Source organism: Cryptomeria japonica, unplaced genomic scaffold (genome assembly GCF_030272615.1).
Source record: "Cryptomeria japonica unplaced genomic scaffold, Sugi_1.0 HiC_scaffold_150, whole genome shotgun sequence".
Lineage (NCBI taxonomy): Eukaryota > Viridiplantae > Streptophyta > Pinopsida > Cupressales > Cupressaceae > Cryptomeria > Cryptomeria japonica.
Window position 1 is genome coordinate 262501 of NW_026728972.1, and position 20000 is coordinate 282500.

The following is a 20000-nucleotide window of genomic DNA, read 5'->3' on the forward strand; positions in this document are numbered from 1 at the left end:
GGGCACCTCGGTGCGCACACCTTCTCAATGTTTTCTTGCCTTTTCTGGAAATTGGTGAAGGCAGCGCATCAAAGGTGCGCACCTCGGTGTGCTCCGAGGTGCGAACCCGAGAGCGCTCCGAGGTGCCCACGAAGTCGAAAGTCGGGTTAATTGCATTGTTTTCCCCGGGTGCGCTCCGAGGTGCGCAACATCGGTGCGCACCAAGGAGGGCTCCGAAGTGTGCTCCAAGGTGCGCACGATTCGGAGCTCGGTTTGCCCGGGGTGCGCACACCTTGGCTGGGTTGCGCACCCTTTGTGCGCTCCAAGGTGCGCACGAAGTCGGAGCTCGGTTTGCCCCGGGTGCGCACCTTCGCCAGGGTGCGCACCTTGATGCGCACGCCTTGGCTGGGCTGCGCACCTTGGTGGGCGCCATGGTGCGCACCTTTCGTGCGCTCCAAGGTGCGCACGAAGTCGGAGCTCGGTTTGCCCCGGGTGCGCACCTTGGTGGGCGCCATGGTGCACTCCGAGGTGCCCAAGATTGGTGCGCACCAAGGAGCGCTCCGAAGTGCGCTCCAAGGTGCGCAGGTGCGCGCGAAGTCGAAAGTTGGGTTAATTGTCCGGTTTGCCTCGGGTGCGCACCTTGCGTGCACCTTCGCCAGGGTGGGCGCCTTGGTGCGCACACCTTGGCTGGGCTGCGCACCCGGGCGCGCACACCTTGGCACCCGCGTTTCCTTCATTTTAAATTTTTTTTTTTTACAATCTCTCAAGTGGGAAATTCTATAATCTCAACTTTTTTTGCCTTTTCAGGAAACTTTTGAATGGAGCGCATCATTGGTGCGCTCCGAAGTGTGCTCCAAGGTGCGCACCTCTGGTGTGCTCCAAAGCTCTCTCTAGCTGCGTGCACCTGCCCCGGCCGCGCACCCGGCCCCGCCCAGCTTCGCTCACCTGTCCCGGGCGTCTGGTGCGGAACCTTAGAGTAAGAAACATCACCGTGCACCTTGGCCAACGTGCGCGACTCGACCGAGCGCGCACTGGCCGAGGTGCACACCGATTTCACCTGGGTGCGCGCGCAGCACCTCGGGCGCACCGGGGTGCGCGCACAACGCCCGGGTTGCACCGTGGCCTGTGTGCTCGGGGCGCCTCGGGTGCGCGCTCGGTGTCGCCCCCGCGCGCGCGGTAGTGCGGGCAGCGCACCCCGGCCCGGCCCGGCCCCGACGAGAACGCAAACGGGCAAAAGGTTTATTCAAATAGCATTGCGACGCCCGGCGAAAAACTAAAAAAGGGTGCAACACCGGGACTTCCCGGGAGGTCACCCATCCCAGTACTACTCCGGCCCAAGCGCGCTTAACTGCGGAGTTCTGATGGGATCCGGTGCACTAACGCTGGTATGATCGCACCCGTTATGAGCTTGTCGCAGTGTGTACTTAGCAAACCGCGACCCACGTGCGAATCCACCCCGGCCACCCACCCCCGTCGAGGTGCACACCCTCCCTCGCGAAGTGCGCCCCGTTCGCCAAGTGTGAGCCCTGCCCGGGTGCGCGCACCTTGCTAGGGCGTCGGGTGTGCACCCGGCCCGGCCTACGTGCGTGCACCTGGACGGGGCGTCGTGTGCGTGCAGTGTCCCGTCTGCAACGCGGTGCCCACACACCACCTCGGGCGCAACGACCTGCGCTCACATGTGGGCCGAGTGCACCTTGGTGCATGTTCGGGGCGCCTCGGGTGCACGCTCGATCTTGCCCCGGTGCACCAAGGCGCTCGGTTTGCCCCGGGTGCGCACTTGGTGCAAGGTGGGCACCCAAAATAGGGATCAAGCACCAAAACACAAGTTTCGGGATGCAAAATGGGACCCAAGGACCACAAATGCGTTCCAAGACCCATGATGGGTCCACGAGAACAAAAAATGTGTTCCGAGACTTAATAAACAAATATTGGGTTTTAGGAGAAGAAACATGCTCTGATGCCCAAAACGAGAATCGACCCCGAAAAGGCCACAGGCCAAAAGTGGGATGCGAGACAAAAAAAAATGGGACCCGAGGACCAAAATTGGGTTCCCAGGTCGAAGACAGGGCAACCGGACAAGAAACGACCTCTAAGGCTCGAAATGAGTCCCGACGACTAAAACTTGACAAGAAGCACCCATCAGGCACCCAACTCGACACCCATGGGATGCCGACCCACCCGGGCTTCCACCTAGCACACCTTGGCACCCACCCACCCTCGCACCCAACCTCGCACCCAACTTAGCACCTTTGAACCCACATTGGCACTCACCCTGACCCTGGCACCTTGGAACCCACATTGGCACTCACCTTGACCCTGGCACCCACCTTTGCACTCACCTTGGGACCCACCCTGGCTCCCACCTCGGCACCCACCCAGACACCCACCTTGGTTCCTTGGCACCCACCTTGGATCCTTGGCACCCACCCCGACACCCACCTTGGCACGCAACTTGGCTACTTGCCACCCACCTTGGCTCCTTGACGCCCACCCCGACAACCACCCCGTGACCTACCCTGGCTAGGGTTGGTGCACACCCACCCTGGTGCCCACCTTGGCACCCACCCCATGACCCACCTTGGCACGCACCTTAGTACCCACCCCGTTACCCACCCTAGGACCCACCCCGTGACCCACCTTGGCCAGGGTGGGTGCCTTGGTGCGCACAACTTGCCTGGGCTGCACACCAGGGCGGGCTCAAGATGGCACCCGCGTTCCGTTTTTTTCACTATCTTTCAAAACGGAAATTTTAAAATCTCGTTTTTTTTTTTTTTTTGCCTTTTCTGGAAATTAGTGAAGGCAGCGCATCAAAGGTGCGCAATGCTGGTGCGAACCCGGGAGCGCTCCGATGTGTGCTCCAAGGTGCGGCGTGCACGAAGTCCGAGCCCGGCTTGCCCCGGGTGCGCACCTCGCGTGCACCTTCGCCGGGGTGAGCACCTTGGCTGGGTTGCGCGCCCTGGTGCGCACCAAGGAGCGCTCTGAAGTGTGCTCCAAGGTGCGGCGTGCACGAAGTCGGAGCTCGGTTTGCCCCGGGTGTGCACCTCGGGTGCGCACCTCGCGTGCACCTTCGCTGCGGTGGGCACCTTGGCTGGGTTGCGCGCCTTGGTGGGCACCATGCAGTGCACGAAGTCGGAGCCCGGTTTGCCCCGGGCGCGCACCTCCGCCAGGGTGGGCACCTTGGTGCGCACAACTTGCCTGGGCTGCGCACCAGGAAGGGCTCAAGATGGCACCCGCGTTCCGTTTTTTTCACTATCTTTCAGAACGGAAATTTTAAAATATCGTTTTTTTTTGCCTTTTCTGGAAATTAGTGAAGGCAGCGCATCAAAGGTGCGCAACGCTGGTGCGAACCTGGGAGCGCTCCGATGTGTGCTCCAAGGTGCGGCGTGCACGAAGTCGGAGCCCGGTTTGCCCCGGGTGCGCCCTGGTGGGCACCATGGTGCGCACCAAGGAGCGCTCCGAAGTGTGCTCCAAGGTGCGGCCTGCACGAAGTCGGAGCCCGGTTTGCCCCGGGTGTGCACCGCGGGTGGGCACCTTGGTGCGCATGCCTTGCCTGGGCTGCGCACCAGGGCGGGCTCAAGATGGCACCCGCGTTCCGTTTTTTTCACTATCTTTCAAAACGGAAATTTTAAAATCTCATTTTTTTTTGCCTTTTCTGGAAATTAGTGAAGGCAGCGCATCAAAGGTGCGCACCTCGCTGCCCACCACGGTGCGCAACGCCGGTGGGCACCCGGGAGTGCTTCGAAGTGTGCTCCAAGGTGCTGCGTGCACGTTGTCGGAGCCCGGTTTGCCCCGGGTGCGCACCTCGCGTGCACCTTCGTCGGGGTGGGCACCTTGGCTGGGTTTGCCCCGGCTGCGCTCCGAAGCGGGGTTATTGGAGCGCCGCCTCTTTTTTTGTCGGAGCGTTTGGTGGGGTTTCTCGCATTGGCTCTTCCCAGGCCCGGTTGCCACCCTGGCGCGCACGAAGTCGGAAGTAGGGTTAATTGCCCGGGTGCGCACCTTTGCCAGGGTGGGCACCTTACCTGGGCTGTGCACCCGGGCGGGCTCAAGATGGCACCCGCGTTCCGTTTTTTTCACTATCTTTCAAAACGGAAATTTTAAAATCTCCTCTTTTTTTTGCCTTTTCTGGAAATTAGTGAAGGCAGCGCATCAAAGGTGCGCACCTCGCTGCCCACCTTGGTGTGCTCTGAGGTGCGCACCCGGGAGCGCTACGAAGTGTGCTCCAAGGTGCGGCGTGCACGTTGTCGGAGCCCGGTTTGCCCCGGGTGCGCACCTCGCCTGCACCTTGGCCGGGGTGGGCACCCTGGCTGGGTTTGCCCAGGGTGCGCTCCGAAGCGGGGTTACTGGAGCGCCCCCTCTTTTTTTGTCAGAGCGTTTGGTGGGGTTTCTCGCATTGGCTCTTCCCAGGCCCGGTTGTTGGGTGCGCTCCCACCCTGGCGCGCGCGAAGTTGGAAGTTGGGTTAATTGCCCGGGCGCGCACCTTCGCCAGGGTGGGCACCTTGGTGCGCACACCTTGGCTGGGCTGCGCACCAGGGCGGGCTCAAGATGGCACCAGCATTCCCTTTTTCTCACTATCTTTCAAAACGGAAATTTTAAAATCTCGTTTTCTTTTGCCTTTTATGGAAATTAGTGAAGGCATCGCATCAAAGGTGCGCACCTCGCTGCCCACCTTGGTGTGCTCCGAGGTGCCCACCACGGTGCGCTCCGAGGTGCCCACCACGGTGCGCAACGCCGGTGCGAACCCGGGAGCGCCCCGATGTGTGCTCCAAGGTGCGGCGTGCACGAAGCCGGACCCCGGTTTGCCCCGGGTGCGCACCTCGCGTGCACCTTGGTGCGCACACCTTGGCTGGGTTGCGCGGCCTGGTGGGCACCATGGTGCGCACCAAGGAGCGCTCCGAAGTGTGCTCCAAGGTGCGGCGTGCACGAAGTCCTAGCCCGGTTTGCCCCGGGTGCGCACCTTCGCCGCGGTGGGCACCATGGCGTGCACGAAGTCGGAGCCCGGTTTGCCCCGGGTGCGCACCTCGCGTGCACCTTCGCCGGGGTGGGCACCTCGGCTGGGTTGCGCGCCCTGGTGCGCACCAAGGAGCGCTCCGAAGTGTGCTCCAAGGTGCGGCGTGCACGAAGTCGGAGCCCGGTTTGCCCCGGGTGCGCACCTTCGCCGCGGTGGGCACCCTGGTGCGCACCATGGCGTGCACGAAGTCGGAGCCCGGTTTGCCCCGGGTGCGCACCTCGCGTGCACCTTCGGCGGGGTTGCGCGCCCTGGTGCGCACCAAGGAGCGCTCCGAAGTGTGCTCCAAGGTGCGGCGTGCACGAAGTCGGAGCCCGGTTTGCCCCGGGTGCGCACCTCGCGTGCACCTTCGGCGGGGTTGCGCGCCCTGGTGGGCACCATGGTGCGCACCAAGGAGCGCTCCGAAGTGTGCTCCAAGGTGCGGCGTGCACGAAGTCGGAGCCCGGTTTGCCCCGGGTGCGCACCTCGCGTGCACCTTCGCCGCGGTGGGCACCATGGCGTGCACGAAGTCGGAGCCCGGTTTGCCCCGGGTGCGCACCTCGCGTGCACCTTCGCCGGGGTGGGCACCTCGGCTGGGTTGCGCGCCCTGGTGCGCACCAAGGAGCGCTCCGAAGTGTGCTCCAAGGTGCGGCGTGCACGAAGTCGGAGCCCGGTTTGCCCCGGGTGCGCACCTCGCGTGCACCTTCGCCGCGGTGGGCACCATGGCGTGCACGAAGTCGGAGCCCGGTTTGCCTCGGGTGCGCACCCCGCGTGCACCTTCGCCGGGGTGGGCACCTCGGCTGGGTTGCGCGCCCTGGTGCGCACCAAGGAGCGCTCCGAAGTGTGCTCCAAGGTGCGGCGTGTGCACGAAGTCGGAGCCCGGTTTGCCCCGGGTGCGCACCTCGCGTGCACCTTCGCCGCGGTGGGCACCTTGGCTGGGTTGGGCACCATTGAGCGCTCCGAAGTGTGCTCCAAGGTGCGCACCATGGCCCTCCAAGGTGCGCAGCATGGCGTGCACGAAGTCGGAGCCCGGTTTGCCCCGGGTGCGCACCTCGCGTGCACCTTCGCCAGGGTGGGCACCTCGGTGCGCACACCTTCTCAATGTTTTCTTGCCTTTTCTGGAAATTGGTGAAGGCAGCGCATCAAAGGTGCGCACCTCGGTGTGCTCCGAGGTGCGAACCCGAGAGCGCTCCGAGGTGCCCACGAAGTCGAAAGTCGGGTTAATTGCATTGTTTTCCCCGGGTGCGCTCCGAGGTGCGCAACATCGGTGCGCACCAAGGAGGGCTCCGAAGTGTGCTCCAAGGTGCGCACGATTCGGAGCTCGGTTTGCCCGGGGTGCGCACACCTTGGCTGGGTTGCGCACCCTTTGTGCGCTCCAAGGTGCGCACGAAGTCGGAGCTCGGTTTGCCCCGGGTGCGCACCTTCGCCAGGGTGCGCACCTTGATGCGCACGCCTTGGCTGGGCTGCGCACCTTGGTGGGCGCCATGGTGCGCACCTTTCGTGCGCTCCAAGGTGCGCACGAAGTCGGAGCTCGGTTTGCCCCGGGTGCGCACCTTGGTGGGCGCCATGGTGCACTCCGAGGTGCCCAAGATTGGTGCGCAACAAGGAGCGCTCCGAAGTGCGCTCCAAGGTGCGCAGGTGCGCGCGAAGTCGAAAGTTGGGTTAATTGTCCGGTTTGCCTCGGGTGCGCACCTTGCGTGCACCTTCGCCAGGGTGGGCGCCTTGGTGCGCACACCTTGGCTGGGCTGCGCACCCGGGCGCGCACACCTTGGCACCCGCGTTTCCTTCATTTTAAATTTTTTTTTTTTACAATCTCTCAAGTGGGAAATTCTATAATCTCAACTTTTTTTGCCTTTTCAGGAAACTTTTGAATGGAGCGCATCATTGGTGCGCTCCGAAGTGTGCTCCAAGGTGCGCACCTCTGGTGTGCTCCAAAGCTCTCTCCAGCTGCGTGCACCTGCCCCGGCCAGCGCACCCGGCCCCGCCCAGCTTCGCTCACCTGTCCCGGGCGTCTGGTGCGGAACCTTAGAGTAAGAAACATCACCGTGCACCTTGGCCAACGTGCGCGACTCGACCGAGCGCGCACTGGCCGAGGTGCACACCGATTTCACCTGGGTGCGCGCGCAGCACCTCGGGCGCACCGGGGTGCGCGCACAACGCCCGGGTTGCACCGTGGCCTGTGTGCTCGGGGCGCCTCGGGTGCGCGCTCGGTGTCGCCCCCCGCGCGCGCGGTAGTGCGGGCAGCGCACCCCGGCCCGGCCCGGCCCCGACGAGAACGCAAACGGGCAAAAGGTTTATTCAAATAGCATTGCGACGCCCGGCGAAAAACTAAGAAAGGGTGCAACACCGGGACTTCCCGGGAGGTCACCCATCCTAGTACTACTCCGGCCCAAGCGCGCTTAACTGCGGAGTTCTGATGGGATCCGGTGCACTAACGCTGGTATGATCGCACCCGTTATGAGCTTGTCGCAGTGTGTACTTAGCAAACCGCGACCCACGTGCGAATCCACCCCGGCCACCCACCCCCGTCGAGGTGCACACCCTCCCTCGCGAAGTGCGCCCCGTTCGCCAAGTGTGAGCCCTGCCCGGGTGCGCGCACCTTGCTAGGGCGTCGGGTGTGCACCCGGCCCGGCCTACGTGCGTGCACCTGGACGGGGCGTCGTGTGCGTGCAGTGTCCCGTCTGCAACGCGGTGCCCACACACCACCTCGGGCGCAACGACCTGCGCTCACATGTGGGCCGAGTGCACCTTGGTGCATGTTCGGGGCGCCTCGGGTGCACGCTCGATCTTGCCCCGGTGCACCAAGGCGCTCGGTTTGCCCCGGGTGCGCACTTGGTGCAAGGTGGGCACCCAAAATAGGGATCAAGCACCAAAACACAAGTTTCGGGATGCAAAATGGGACCCAAGGACCACAAATGCGTTCCAAGACCCATGATGGGTCCACGAGAACAAAAATGTGTTCCGAGACTTAATAAACAAATATTGGGTTTTAGGAGAAGAAACATGCTCTGATGCCCAAAACGAGAATCGACCCCGAAAAGGCCACAGGCCAAAAGTGGGATGCGAGACAAAAAAAAATGGGACCCGAGGACCAAAATTGGGTTCCCAGGTCGAAGACAGGGCAACCGGACAAGAAACGACCTCTAAGGCTCGAAATGAGTCCCGACGACTAAAACTTGACAAGAAGCACCCATCAGGCACCCAACTCGACACCCATGGGATGCCGACCCACCCGGGCTTCCACCTAGCACACCTTGGCACCCACCCACCCTCGCACCCAACCTCGCACCCAACTTAGCACCTTTGAACCCACATTGGCACTCACCCTGACCCTGGCACCTTGGAACCCACATTGGCACTCACCTTGACCCTGGCACCCACCTTTGCACTCACCTTGGGACCCACCCTGGCTCCCACCTCGGCACCCACCCAGACACCCACCTTGGTTCCTTGGCACCCACCTTGGATCCTTGGCACCCACCCCGACACCCACCTTGGCACGCAACTTGGCTACTTGCCACCCACCTTGGCTCCTTGACGCCCACCCCGACAACCACCCCGTGACCTACCCTGGCTAGGGTTGGTGCACACCCACCCTGGTGCCCACCTTGGCACCCACCCCATGACCCACCTTGGCACGCACCTTAGTACCCACCCTGTTACCCACCCTAGGACCCACCCCGTGACCCACCTTGGCCAGGGTGGGTGCACCCACCCTGGTGCCCACCTTGGCACCCACCCATCCTAGCACCCAGCCTGTGACCGGGCTTGGAACCCAACCTTGCACCCGTCTTGGCCAGTGTGGGTGCGCACCCATCCTGGCACCCACGTTGTGACACACCCTTTAACCCACGCACCCTAGCAGCCACGTTGGCACCCACCTTGGAACACAACCTAGCAACTTGGCACCCACCCCGTGACCCACCTTGGCATCCACCATAGCAGTCGCCCACTTGGCACCCACCTTGGAACCCAAGTTGGCACCCACCTCGGCACCCACCTTGACACTTGTGGACCCACCTTGCCACTCACCCTAGCATCGACCCATCCTAGCACCCACCCTGGCACCTTTGCACCCTAGCACTCACCCATCCTAGCACCTAACCTGTGACCCACCTTGACACTCACCCTCGCACCCACCTTGGAACCCAACCTAGCACCCACCCACCCTGACACCAACCCTAGCACCTACCCACCCTTGCACCCACCCTGTGACCCATCTTGGCACCCACCCATCCTACCACTCAACCTATCACCCACCTTCTCACCCACCTTGGCATCCACCTTAGCACCCACCCACACTGGCACCTTGGCACCCACCTCGGGCAAGGTGGGTGCACACCCACCCTGACACCCAATTTAGAACCAACCGAGCATGTTACCCACCTTGGCACCCACATTGCAGCCCACCCTAGTACCCACCCTATGACCCACATTGGCATCCACACCCTAGCACCCAGGCACCTCGACACCCGCCTTGACACGCACCCTAGCACTAAACCTGTGACCCACCTTGGAACTCACCCTAGAACCCACCCACCCTGTGAACCACCTTGGCATCCACCTTAGCACCCACCCACCTTGGCACCCACTCTAGCACTCACCCATCCTAACACCCAACTTGTTACCCACCTTGGCACCCGCCCTCGCGTCCACCTTGAAACCCACCCTAGCACCCACCCACGCAGGAGCCCACCTTGGCACCCAACCTAACACCCACGCATCCTGGCACCCAACTTGTGACCCACCTTGGAACCCACCCTAGTACCCACCTTTGAACCCACTATATCACCAACCCACCTTGGCACCCACCCTATGACCCTCTTTGGAATCCACCCTAGCACGCACCCACCCTGGCACCCACCATGGAGCGCACCCTAGCACCCACCCACCTCGGCACGCACCTCAACACCCACCTTGGTGTGCGCACTGCGCCAACCTCTCAAAGACCCTATGTGGTGCGCTCCAAAGTGTACACCTTTGGTGCGCTCCAAGGTGCGCACCTTTGGTGCACACCGAGGTGCACACCAAAGTGTGCACCGAGGTGAGCACCAAAGTGCACTCCAAGGTGCACACCAAGGCGTGCACCTTTGGTGCGGTCAATGCAAACGAATTCGGAAGTTGGGGTCGATGTCCTAATCGCTGCTGCAGACTACACGTATGAGAATCGGACAAATAGCTTTATATAGGGGAGGTGTTGCGTTTGATGGGTCGACTCCCCTGGTTGTGTGCACTGCACCAACTTCAAAGACCCTGTCTTGTTTAAGAAGTCAAAAGTTGGGGTGGATGTCCTAATCATTGCTGCAGTCTACGCATGTATGAGAATCAGACAAATAGCTTATATAGGGGAGGTGTTGCATTCGGTGGGTTGACTCCCCTGGTTGTGCGCACTGCGCCAACCTCAAAGACCCCGCATAGCAGAAGAAGTCGGAAGTCGGATTTTGGTGAGCACCAAGGCGTGCACCTTTGGTGCGGTCAACGCAGACGAATTCAGAAGTTGGGGTGGATGTCCTAATCGTTGTTGCAGGCTACACATGTATGAGAATCAGACAAATAGCTTATATAGGGGAGGTGTTGGGTTTGATGGGTCAACTCCCTTGGTTGTGCGCATTACGCCAACCTCAAAGACCTTGTTTTCGTTAAGAAGTCAAAAGTTGGGGTCAATGTCCTAATGGCTCCTGTAGGCTACACATGTATGAGAATCGGACAAATAGCTTATATAGGGGAGGTGTTGGGTTTGATGGGTCGACTCCCCTGGTTGTGCGCATTACGTCAACCTCAAAGACCTTGTTTTCGTTAAGAAGTCAAAAGTTGGGGTCGATGTCCTAATTGCTCCTGTAGACTACACATGTATGAGAATCAGACAAATAGCTTATATAGGGGAGGTGTTGGGTTTGATGGGTTGACTCCCCTAGTTGTTCGCATTACACCAACCTCAAAGACCTTGTTTTCGTTTAGAAGCCGAAAGTTGGGGTCGATGTCCTAATTGCTCCTGCAGGCTACGCATGTATGAGAATCAGACAAATAGCTTATATAGGGGAGGTGTTGGGTTTGATGGGTCGACTCCCCTGGTTGTGCGCATTGCGCCAACCTCAAAGACCCTGCATTGCGGATGAAGTCGAAAGTCAGAGTTTGGTGTGCTACAAGGTGTGGTCGAAGGTGCTCACCTAGGTGTGCACCTTTGGAGCGCAGGAAAAGTGCCCTCCAAAAGTGCGCACCTTTGGAGTGCACAAAAGTGCCCTCCAAAAGTGCGCACCTTTGGAGCGCACAAAAGTGCCCTCCAAAAAGTGCCCTCCAAAAGTGCGCACCTTTGGAGCGCACAAAAGTGCCCTCCAAAAAGTGCCCTCCAAAAGTGCGCACCTTTGGAGTGCAGAAAAGTGCCCTCCAAAAAGTGCCCTCCAAAAGTGTGCACCTTTGGAGTGCACAAAAGTGCCCTCCAAAAGTGCGCACCTTTGGAGCGCAGAAAAGTGCCCTCCAAAAAGTGCCCTCCAAAAGTGCGCACCTTTGGAGCGCAGAAAAGTGCCCTCCAAAAAGTGCCCTCCAAAAGTGCGCACCTTTGGAGCGCAGAAAAGTGCCCTCCAAAAAGTGCCCTCCAAAAGTGCGCACCTTTGGAGCGCAGAAAAGTGCCCTCCAAAAAGTGCCCTCCAAAAGTGCGCACCTTTGGAGCGCACAAAAGTGCCCTCCAAAAAGTGCCCTCCAAAAGTGCGCACCTTTGGAGCGCACAAAAGTGCCCTCCAAAAGTGCGCACCTTTGGAGCGCACAAAAGTGCCCTCCAAAAGTGCGCACTTTTGGTGCGCACCAAGGCGCTGGTTCGGTCGTTGCAGGCGAGTTCGGAAGTTGGGGTCGATGTCCTGAGCGGAGGTGCAAACTACACAGGTGTCGGAATCGGACAAATAGCTTATATAGGGGAGGTGTATGCTTCGATGGGTCGACTCCCCAGGTTGAGCGCACCGCGCCAACCTCAAAGACCCTACGGTATGGATGAAGTCGGAAGTTGGGTCCGATGACCGATTCGATTAGTAGGTATGCTCATGAGGTCGGAATTTGGGTCCGATGACCTGCCATGTGCAGGAAGGCGAATGTTGGCACTGTGCGTTGCAAGGTGCACACCAAGGTGCTGGTGCGGTCTTTTTAGTCGAGTTCGGAAGTTGGGGTCGATGTCCTGATCGGAGGTGCAAGCTACACAGGTGTGGGAATCGGACAAATAGCTTATATAGGGGAGGTGTATGCTTCGTTGGGTCGACTCCCCGGGTTGAGCGCACCGCGCCAACCTCAAAGACCCTACGGTATGGATGAAGTCGGAAGTTGGGTCCGATGACCGATTCGATATGTAGGCATACTCGCGAGGTCGGAATTTGGGTCCGATGACCTGCCATGTGCAGGAAGGCGAATGTTGGCACTGTGCGTTGCAAGGTGCGCACCAAGGCGCTGGTTCGGTCGTTGCAGGCGAGTTCGGAAGTTGGGGTCGATGTCCTGATCGGAGGTGCAAACTACACAGGTGTGGGAATCGGACAAATAGCTTATATAGGGGAGGTGTATGCTTCGTTGGGTCGACTCCCCGGGTTGAGCGCACCGCGCCAACCTCAAAGACCCTACGGTATGGATGAAGTCGGAAGTTGTGTCCGATGACCGATTCGATATGTAGGCATACTCGCGAGGTCGGAATTTGGGTCCGATGACCTGCCATGTGCAGGAAGGCGAATGTTGGGACTGTGCGTCGCAAGGTGCGCACCAAGGCGCTGGTGCCGTCGTTGCAGTCGAGTTCGGAAGTTGGGGTCGATGTCCTGGTCAGAGGTGCAAACTACACAGGTGTGGGAATCGGACAAATAGCTTATATAGGGGAGGTGTATGCTTCGATGGGTCGACTCCCCGGGTTGAGCGCACCGCGCCAACCTCAAAGACCCTACAGTATGGATGAAGTCGGAAGTTGGGTCCGATGACCGATTCGATACGTAGGCATATTGGCGAGGTCTGAATTTGTGTCCGATGACCTGCCATGCGCAGGAAGGCGGAATTTGGGTCCGATGACCGAGTTGATGGCGTGCCATGCGCAGAAAGGCGGAATTTGGGTCCGATGACCGAGTTGATGTTGATGGCCCGCCATGCACAGGAAGGCGGAATTTGGGTCCGATGACCGATTTGAAGGCGTGCCATGCGCAGAAAGGCGGAGTTTGGGTCCGATGACCGAGTTGATATTGATGGCCCGCCATGCGCAGGAAGGCGGAATTTGGGTCCGATGACCTGACATACGCATGGAGTCCGACTCGGGGGCCGATGTTCGATTCGATGACTTGCATTGTGGGTAAAGTCGGAAGTTGTGGTCTTTGACCCGATTCGATGACCAGACTTCGGCTGCTTGAGAATCGGACAAATAACTTATATAGGGGAGGTAGTGTTCTCGAGCATCCTCCCCCCGTGCCCGTTTATGTCGATTGATGCTGGTGCTCGACTGGTTGGAGCGCTCGGATGCAAAAATCTTGCACCAGGATTTATCGATTGTGATGGACACGGCAAGTCTCCTGATTGCTATGCAGGAGCTCATCGTGAATCTCTATGCGGCCTTGGTATGGACTCGACCTGCGGAATGGTTCGGCAATGGTAGTCGCTCCAACACGTCCTTGCAATGGCCACAGAGGTGATTCGACTAGAGCTCCAGTCTAGCTTTTGGGTTGCTTGGCGGACTGGTATAGCCGCGATCGAGTTCCGGCCATGAACGTTTTAGATAGCTCTTGGGCTTTCTGGGACGGAAGTCGGAAGTTTGGGCTGTTGTCCGATTTGATGACCATTCTTCGGATGTGTGAGAATCGGACAAATAACTTATATAGGGGACTGTGTTGTCTCACGCAGCCCCCTCCGTGCCCCTCTATCTCGACCGATGTTGGTGCTTGAAAGGGTTGGGATCGCTCGGATTTATAAACGTGCACCACCATTTGTCGAGTGTGAGGGACGCGGCAGGTCTCCTAAATGCTATACGGGCGCTCTCTGAGAATCTCTATCCGGCCTCGACACAGACTAGTCTTGCTGAATGGTTTGGCACTGGTAGTCGATCCAACACGTCGTTGTTGTGGCCGCCTAGGCGATTCGATTCGAGCCCCCGTCTAGCTTTTGGGTTGCTTGGCGGATTTTGCCCTATCCGCAAGTGAGCTCGGTCCCTAAACGTTCGAGAAACCCGATTGCTATGCGCCGACTCTCTTTCTTGCGAGCCTCCATCTAGCTTTTGGGTCTCTACGGAACGGAAGTCGGAATCTGGGACCGTTGTTTGATTCGACGAGGCAGACTACGGTTGTGCGAGAATCGGACAAATAACTTATATAGGGGAGGTGTTGACTGGAGCATTCTCCCCCGTGCCCCTCTAACTCGACCAATGCTGGCGCTCGAACGGTGGTAGCGCTCGGATTTTCGTTGAGCGCCAGCATTGGTCGATTTAGAGGGGCATGCGAGATTCCCGAATGCTATGCGAGGGCTCTAACGGAAATGTCTATTGGTTTCGGTATGGATGCAATTGCGAGTGGTTCGGCAAAGGTAGTCGTTCCGATGCGTCCATGTCGTGGCCAAATCGATAATTCGATTTGAGCCCTCGTATAGCATTTGGGTCTCTCGATGTGATTCCGCATTCCAGTCCCTTTGGGCACTGCTTGAGCCGCATCCCAGGGGGTTCCCTTCCCAATAATCTGCCTCGCAACCCGATTGCTATGCGGTGAGGCTCCTCGGCCGCCTCGGAACTATCTGTGTATCAGACGCATCGCGGGATAAGGGGTTGGCAACGGTAGTCGCCCCAAGCGCGTCCGATGCTTGGACCATTCCGAGGCGGCCCTGAAGCCTCTTCCGTCTAGCCGTTGGGTCCTTCTCGCCGCATCCCTTGCCTCGCACCCCGATTGCTATGCGGTGAGGCTCCTCGGCCGCCTTGGAACTATCTGTGTATCAGACGCATCGCGGGATAAGGGGTTGTCACTGGTAGTCGCCCCAAGCGCGTCCGATGCTTGGACCATTCCGAGGCGGCCCTGAAGCCTCTTCCGTCTAGCCGTTGGGTCCTTCTCGCCGCATCCCTCGACTCGCACCCCGATTGCTATGCGGTGAGGCTCCTCGGCCGCCTTGGAACTATCTGTGTATCGGACGCGTCGCGGGATAAGGGGTTGTCACTGGTAGTCGCCCCAAGCGCGTCCGATGCTTGGACCATTCCGAGGCGGCCCTGAAGCCTCTTCCGTCTAGCCGTTGGGTCCTTCTCGCCGCATCCCTCGCCTCGCACCCCGATTGCTATGCGGTGAGGCTCCTCGGCCGCCTTGGAACTATCTGTGTATCGGACGCGTCGCGGGATAAGGGGTTGTCACTGGTAGTCGCCCCAAGCGCGTGCGATGCATGGACCATTCCCAGGCGGCCCTGAAGCCTCTTCCGTCTAGCCGTTGGGTCCTTCTCGCCGCATCCCTCGCCTCGCACCCCGATTGCTATGCGGTGAGGCTCCTCGGCCGCCTTGGAACTATCTGTGTATCGGACGCGTCGCGGGATAAGGGGTTGTCACTGGTAGTCGCCCCAAGCGCGTCCGATGCTTGGACCATTCCGAGGCGGCCCTGAAGCCTCTTCCGTCTAGCCGTTGGGTCCTTCTCGCCGCATCCCTCGCCTCGCACCCCGATTGCTATGCGGTGAGGCTCCTCGGCCGCCTTGGAACTATCTGTGTATCGGACGCGTCGCGGGATAAGGGGTTGTCACTGGTAGTCGCCCCAAGCGCGTCCGATGCTTGGACCATTCCGAGGCGGCCCTGAAGCCTCTTCCGTCTAGCCGTTGGGTCCTTCTCGCCGCATCCCTCGCCTCGCACCCCGATTGCTATGCGGTGAGGCTCCTCGGCCGCCTTGGAACTATCTGTGTATCGGACGCGTCGCGGGATAAGGGGTTGTCACTGGTAGTCGCCCCAAGCGCGTCCGATGCTTGGACCATTCCGAGGCGGCCCTGAAGCCTCTTCCGTCTAGCCGTTGGGTCCTTCTCGCCGCATCCCTCGCCTCGCACCCCGATTGCTATGCGGTGAGGCTCCTCGGCCGCCTTGGAACTATCTGTGTATCGGACGCATCGCGGGATAAGGGGTTGTCACTGGTAGTCGCCCCAAGCGCGTCCGATGCTTGGACCATTCCGAGGCGGCCCTGAAGCCTCTTCCGTCTAGCCGTTGGGTCCTTCTCGCCGCATCCCTCGCCTCGCACCCCGATTGCTATGCGGTGAGGCTCCTCGGCCGCCTTGGAACTATCTGTGTATCGGACGCGTCGCGGGATAAGGGGTTGTCACTGGTAGTCGCCCCAAGCGCGTCCGATGCTTGGACCATTCCGAGGCGGCCCTGAAGCCTCTTCCGTCTAGCCGTTGGGTCCTTCTCGCCGCATCCCTCGCCTCGCACCCCGATTGCTATGCGGTGAGGCTCCTCGGCCGCCTTGGAACTATCTGTGTATCGGACGCGTCGCGGGATAAGGGGTTGTCACTGGTAGTCGCCCCAAGCGCGTCCGATGCTTGGACCATTCCGAGGCGGACCTGAAGCCTCTTCCGTCTAGCCGTTGGGTCCTTCTCGCCGCATCCCTCGCCTCGCACCCCGATTGCTATGCGGTGAGGCTCCTCGGCCGCCTTGGAACTATCTGTGTATCGGACGCGTCGCGGGATAAGGGGTTGTCACTGGTAGTCGCCCCAAGCGCGTCCGATGCTTGGACCATTCCGAGGCGGCCCTGAAGCCTCTTCCGTCTAGCCGTTGGGTCCTTCTTGCCGCATCCCTCGCCTCGCACCCCGATTGCTATGCGGTGAGGCTCCTCGGCCGCCTTGGAACTATCTGTGTATCGGACGCGTCGCGGGATAAGGGGTTGTCACTGGTAGTCGCCCCAAGCGCGTCCGATGCTTGGACCATTCCGAGGCGGCCCTGAAGCCTCTTCCGTCTAGCCGTTGGGTCCTTCTCGCCGCATCCCTCGCCTCGCACCCCGATTGCTATGCGGTGAGGCTCCTCGGCCGCCTTGGAACTATCTGTGTATCGGACGCATCGCGGGATAAGGGGTTGTCACTGGTAGTCGCCCCAAGCGCGTCCGATGCTTGGACCATTCCGAGGCGGCCCTGAAGCCTCTTCCGTCTAGCCGTTGGGTCCTTCTCGCCGCATCCCTCGCCTCGCACCCCGATTGCTATGCGGTGAGGCTCCTCGGCCGCCTTGGAACTATCTGTGTATCGGACGCGTCGCGGGATAAGGGGTTGTCACTGGTAGTCGCCCCAAGCGCGTCCGATGCTTGGACCATTCCGAGGCGGACCTGAAGCCTCTTCCGTCTAGCCGTTGGGTCCTTCTCGCCGCATCCCTCGCCTCGCACCCCGATTGCTATGCGGTGAGGCTCCTCGGCCGCCTTGGAACTATCTGTGTATCGGACGCGTCGCGGGATAAGGGGTTGTCACTGGTAGTCGCCCCAAGCGCGTCCGATGCTTGGACCATTCCGAGGCGGCCCTGAAGCCTCTTCCGTCTAGCCGTTGGGTCCTTCTCGCCGCATCCCTCGCCTCGCACCCCGATTGCTATGCGGTGAGGCTCCTCGGCCGCCTTGGAACTATCTGTGTATCGGACGCGTCGCGGGATAAGGGGTTGTCACTGGTAGTCGCCCCAAGCGCGTCCGATGCTTGGACCATTCCGAGGCGGACCTGAAGCCTCTTCCCTCTAGCCGTTGGGGCTTTCTCGCCGCATCCCTCGCCTCGCACCCCGATTGCTATTCGGTGAGGCTCCTCGGCCGCCTTGGAACTATCTGTGTATCGGACGCATCGCGGGATAAGGGGTTGGCAGTGGTAGTCGCCCCAAGCGCGTCCGATGCTTGGACCATTCCGAGGCGGCCCTGCAGCCTCTTCCGTCTAGCCGTTGGGGCCATCTCGCTGCATCCCCCACCTCGCACCACGATTGCTATGCGGTGAGGCTCCTTGGCCGCCTCGGAACTATCTGTGTATCGGACGCATCGCGGGATAAGGGGTTGTCACTGGTAGTCGCCCCAAGCGCGTCCGATGCTTGGACTATTCCGAGGCGGCCCTGCAGCCTCTTCCGTCTAGCCGTTGGGGCCATCTCGCCGCATCCCCCAGCTCCTCGGCCGCCTCGGAACTATCTGTGTATCGGACGCATCGCGGGATAAGGGGTTGGCAGTGGTAGTCGCCCCAAGCGCGTTCGATGCTTGGACTATTCCGAGGCGGCCCCGCAGCCTCTTCCGTCTACCCTTTGGGGCCATCTCGCCGCATCCCTCGCCTCGCACCCCGATTGCTATGCGGTGAGGCTCCTCGGCCGCCTGGGAACTATCTTCGTATCGGATGCATCGCGGGATAAGGGGTTGTCACTGGTAGTCGCCCCAAGCGCGTCCGATGCTTGGACTATTCCGAGGCGGCCCTGTGGCCTCTTCCGTCTAGCCGTTGGGGCCATCTCGCCGCATCCCTCACCTCGCACCCCCATTGCTATGCGGTGAGGCTCCTCGGCCGCCTTGGAACTGTCTTCGTATCGGAAGCATCGCGGGATAAGGGGTTGTCACTGGTAGTCGCCCCAAGCGCGTCCGATGCTTGGACTATTCCGAGGCGGCCCTGCAGCCTCTTCCGTCTAGCCGTTGGGGCCATCTCGCCGCATCCCCCACCTCGCACCCGGATTGCTATGCGGTGAGGCTCCTCGGCCGCCTTGGAACTATCTTCGTATCGGACGCATCGCGGGATAAGGGGTTGTCACTGGTAGTCGCCCCAAGCGCGTCCGATGCTTGGACTATTCCGACGCGGCCCTGTGGCCTCTTCCGTCTAGCCGTTGGGGCCATCTCGCCGCATCCCCCACCTCGCACCCCGATTGCTATGCGGTGAGGCTCCTCGGCCGCCTTGGAACCATCTTCGTATCGGACGCATCGCGGGATGAGGGGTTGTCACTGGTAGTCGCCCCAAGCGCGTCCGATGCTTGGACCATTCCGAGGCGGCCCTGAAGCCTCTTCCGTCTAGCCGTTGGGGCCTTCCCGCCCCATCCCTCGCCTCGCACCCCCGATTGCTATGCGGTGAGGCTCCTCGGCCGCCTTGGAACCATCTGTGTATCGGACGCATCGCGGGATAAGGGGTTGGCACTGGTAGTCGCCCCAAGCGCGTCCGATGCTTGGAGCATTCCGAGGTGGCCCTGAAGCCTCTTCCGTCTAGCCGTTGGGGCCTTCCCGCCCCATCCCTCGCCTCGCACCCCGATTGATATGCGGTGAGGCTCCTCGGCCGCCTTGGAACTATCTGTGTATCGGACGCATCGCGGGATAAGGGGTTGGCACTGGTAGTCGTCCCAATCGCGTCCGATGCTTGGACCATTCCGAGGCGGCCCTGCAGCCTCTTCCGTTTAGCCGTCGGGGCCTTCCCGCCGCATCCCTCGCCTCGCATCCCGATTCCTATGCGGTGAGTCTTCTCGGCCGCCGCGGAACTATACCTGTTATTGCTACTGCATCCTTCGGCTGGTAACCTCCTCTGCCGCCTTGGAACGTTCTCTTTGTCGGACGCGTCGCGGGATAAGGGGTTGGCACTGGTAGTCGCCCCAAGCGCGCCCGATGCATAGACCGCTCCGAGTTGACCTTGCTTTCAGCCTCTCACATGCATAGACCTCTCTGAGTCGACCCTGCAGCCTCTCACGTTTAGCCTTTGGAATCTCGCCTCACAACATGATTGCTATCCTTGATGCATCCCTTGCCTCGAGCCCTGATTGCTTTCTTGGCTGCATCCCTCCTCTCCTCACAGCCCGGTTGTCATCACTGCTTCATCCGTCGCTTCATGCATTCTGGCTGCTGGGCCCTTCCCACCGCACACCTCGATTGCTATCTCTTCTGCATCACACACCCCGATTGCTATCTCTGCTACATCCCTCGGCTCTCACTTCTGCATCCTTCGCCTCCCACCTCGATTGCTATCAATGCTGCATCCGTAACCTCACACCCCGATTGCTATGCGGGGAGGCTCCTTGGCCGCCTTGGAAATTTCTGTGTGTCGGACGCACCGCGGGATAAGGGGTTGGCACTGGTAGTCGCCCCAAGTGCGCCCGATTCTTAGACCGCTTCGAGGTGACCTCGTA

At 60.5% G+C, this 20000-nt stretch overlaps 2 non-coding genes across 2 annotated transcripts; both read right to left on the reverse strand.

The window, feature by feature from the left end:
• Window positions 1–1259: 1259 nt before the first annotated feature.
• On the reverse strand, window positions 1260–1378 carry LOC131866561 (5S ribosomal RNA). The gene has a single exon (XR_009365162.1). It is a non-coding gene; the product is annotated as a 5S ribosomal RNA (ribosomal RNA).
• Window positions 1379–7298: 5920 nt separating this feature from the next.
• Window positions 7299–7417, reverse strand: LOC131866587 (5S ribosomal RNA). Its single transcript, XR_009365188.1, has one exon. It is a non-coding gene; the product is annotated as a 5S ribosomal RNA (ribosomal RNA).
• Window positions 7418–20000: the final 12583 nt, after the last annotated feature.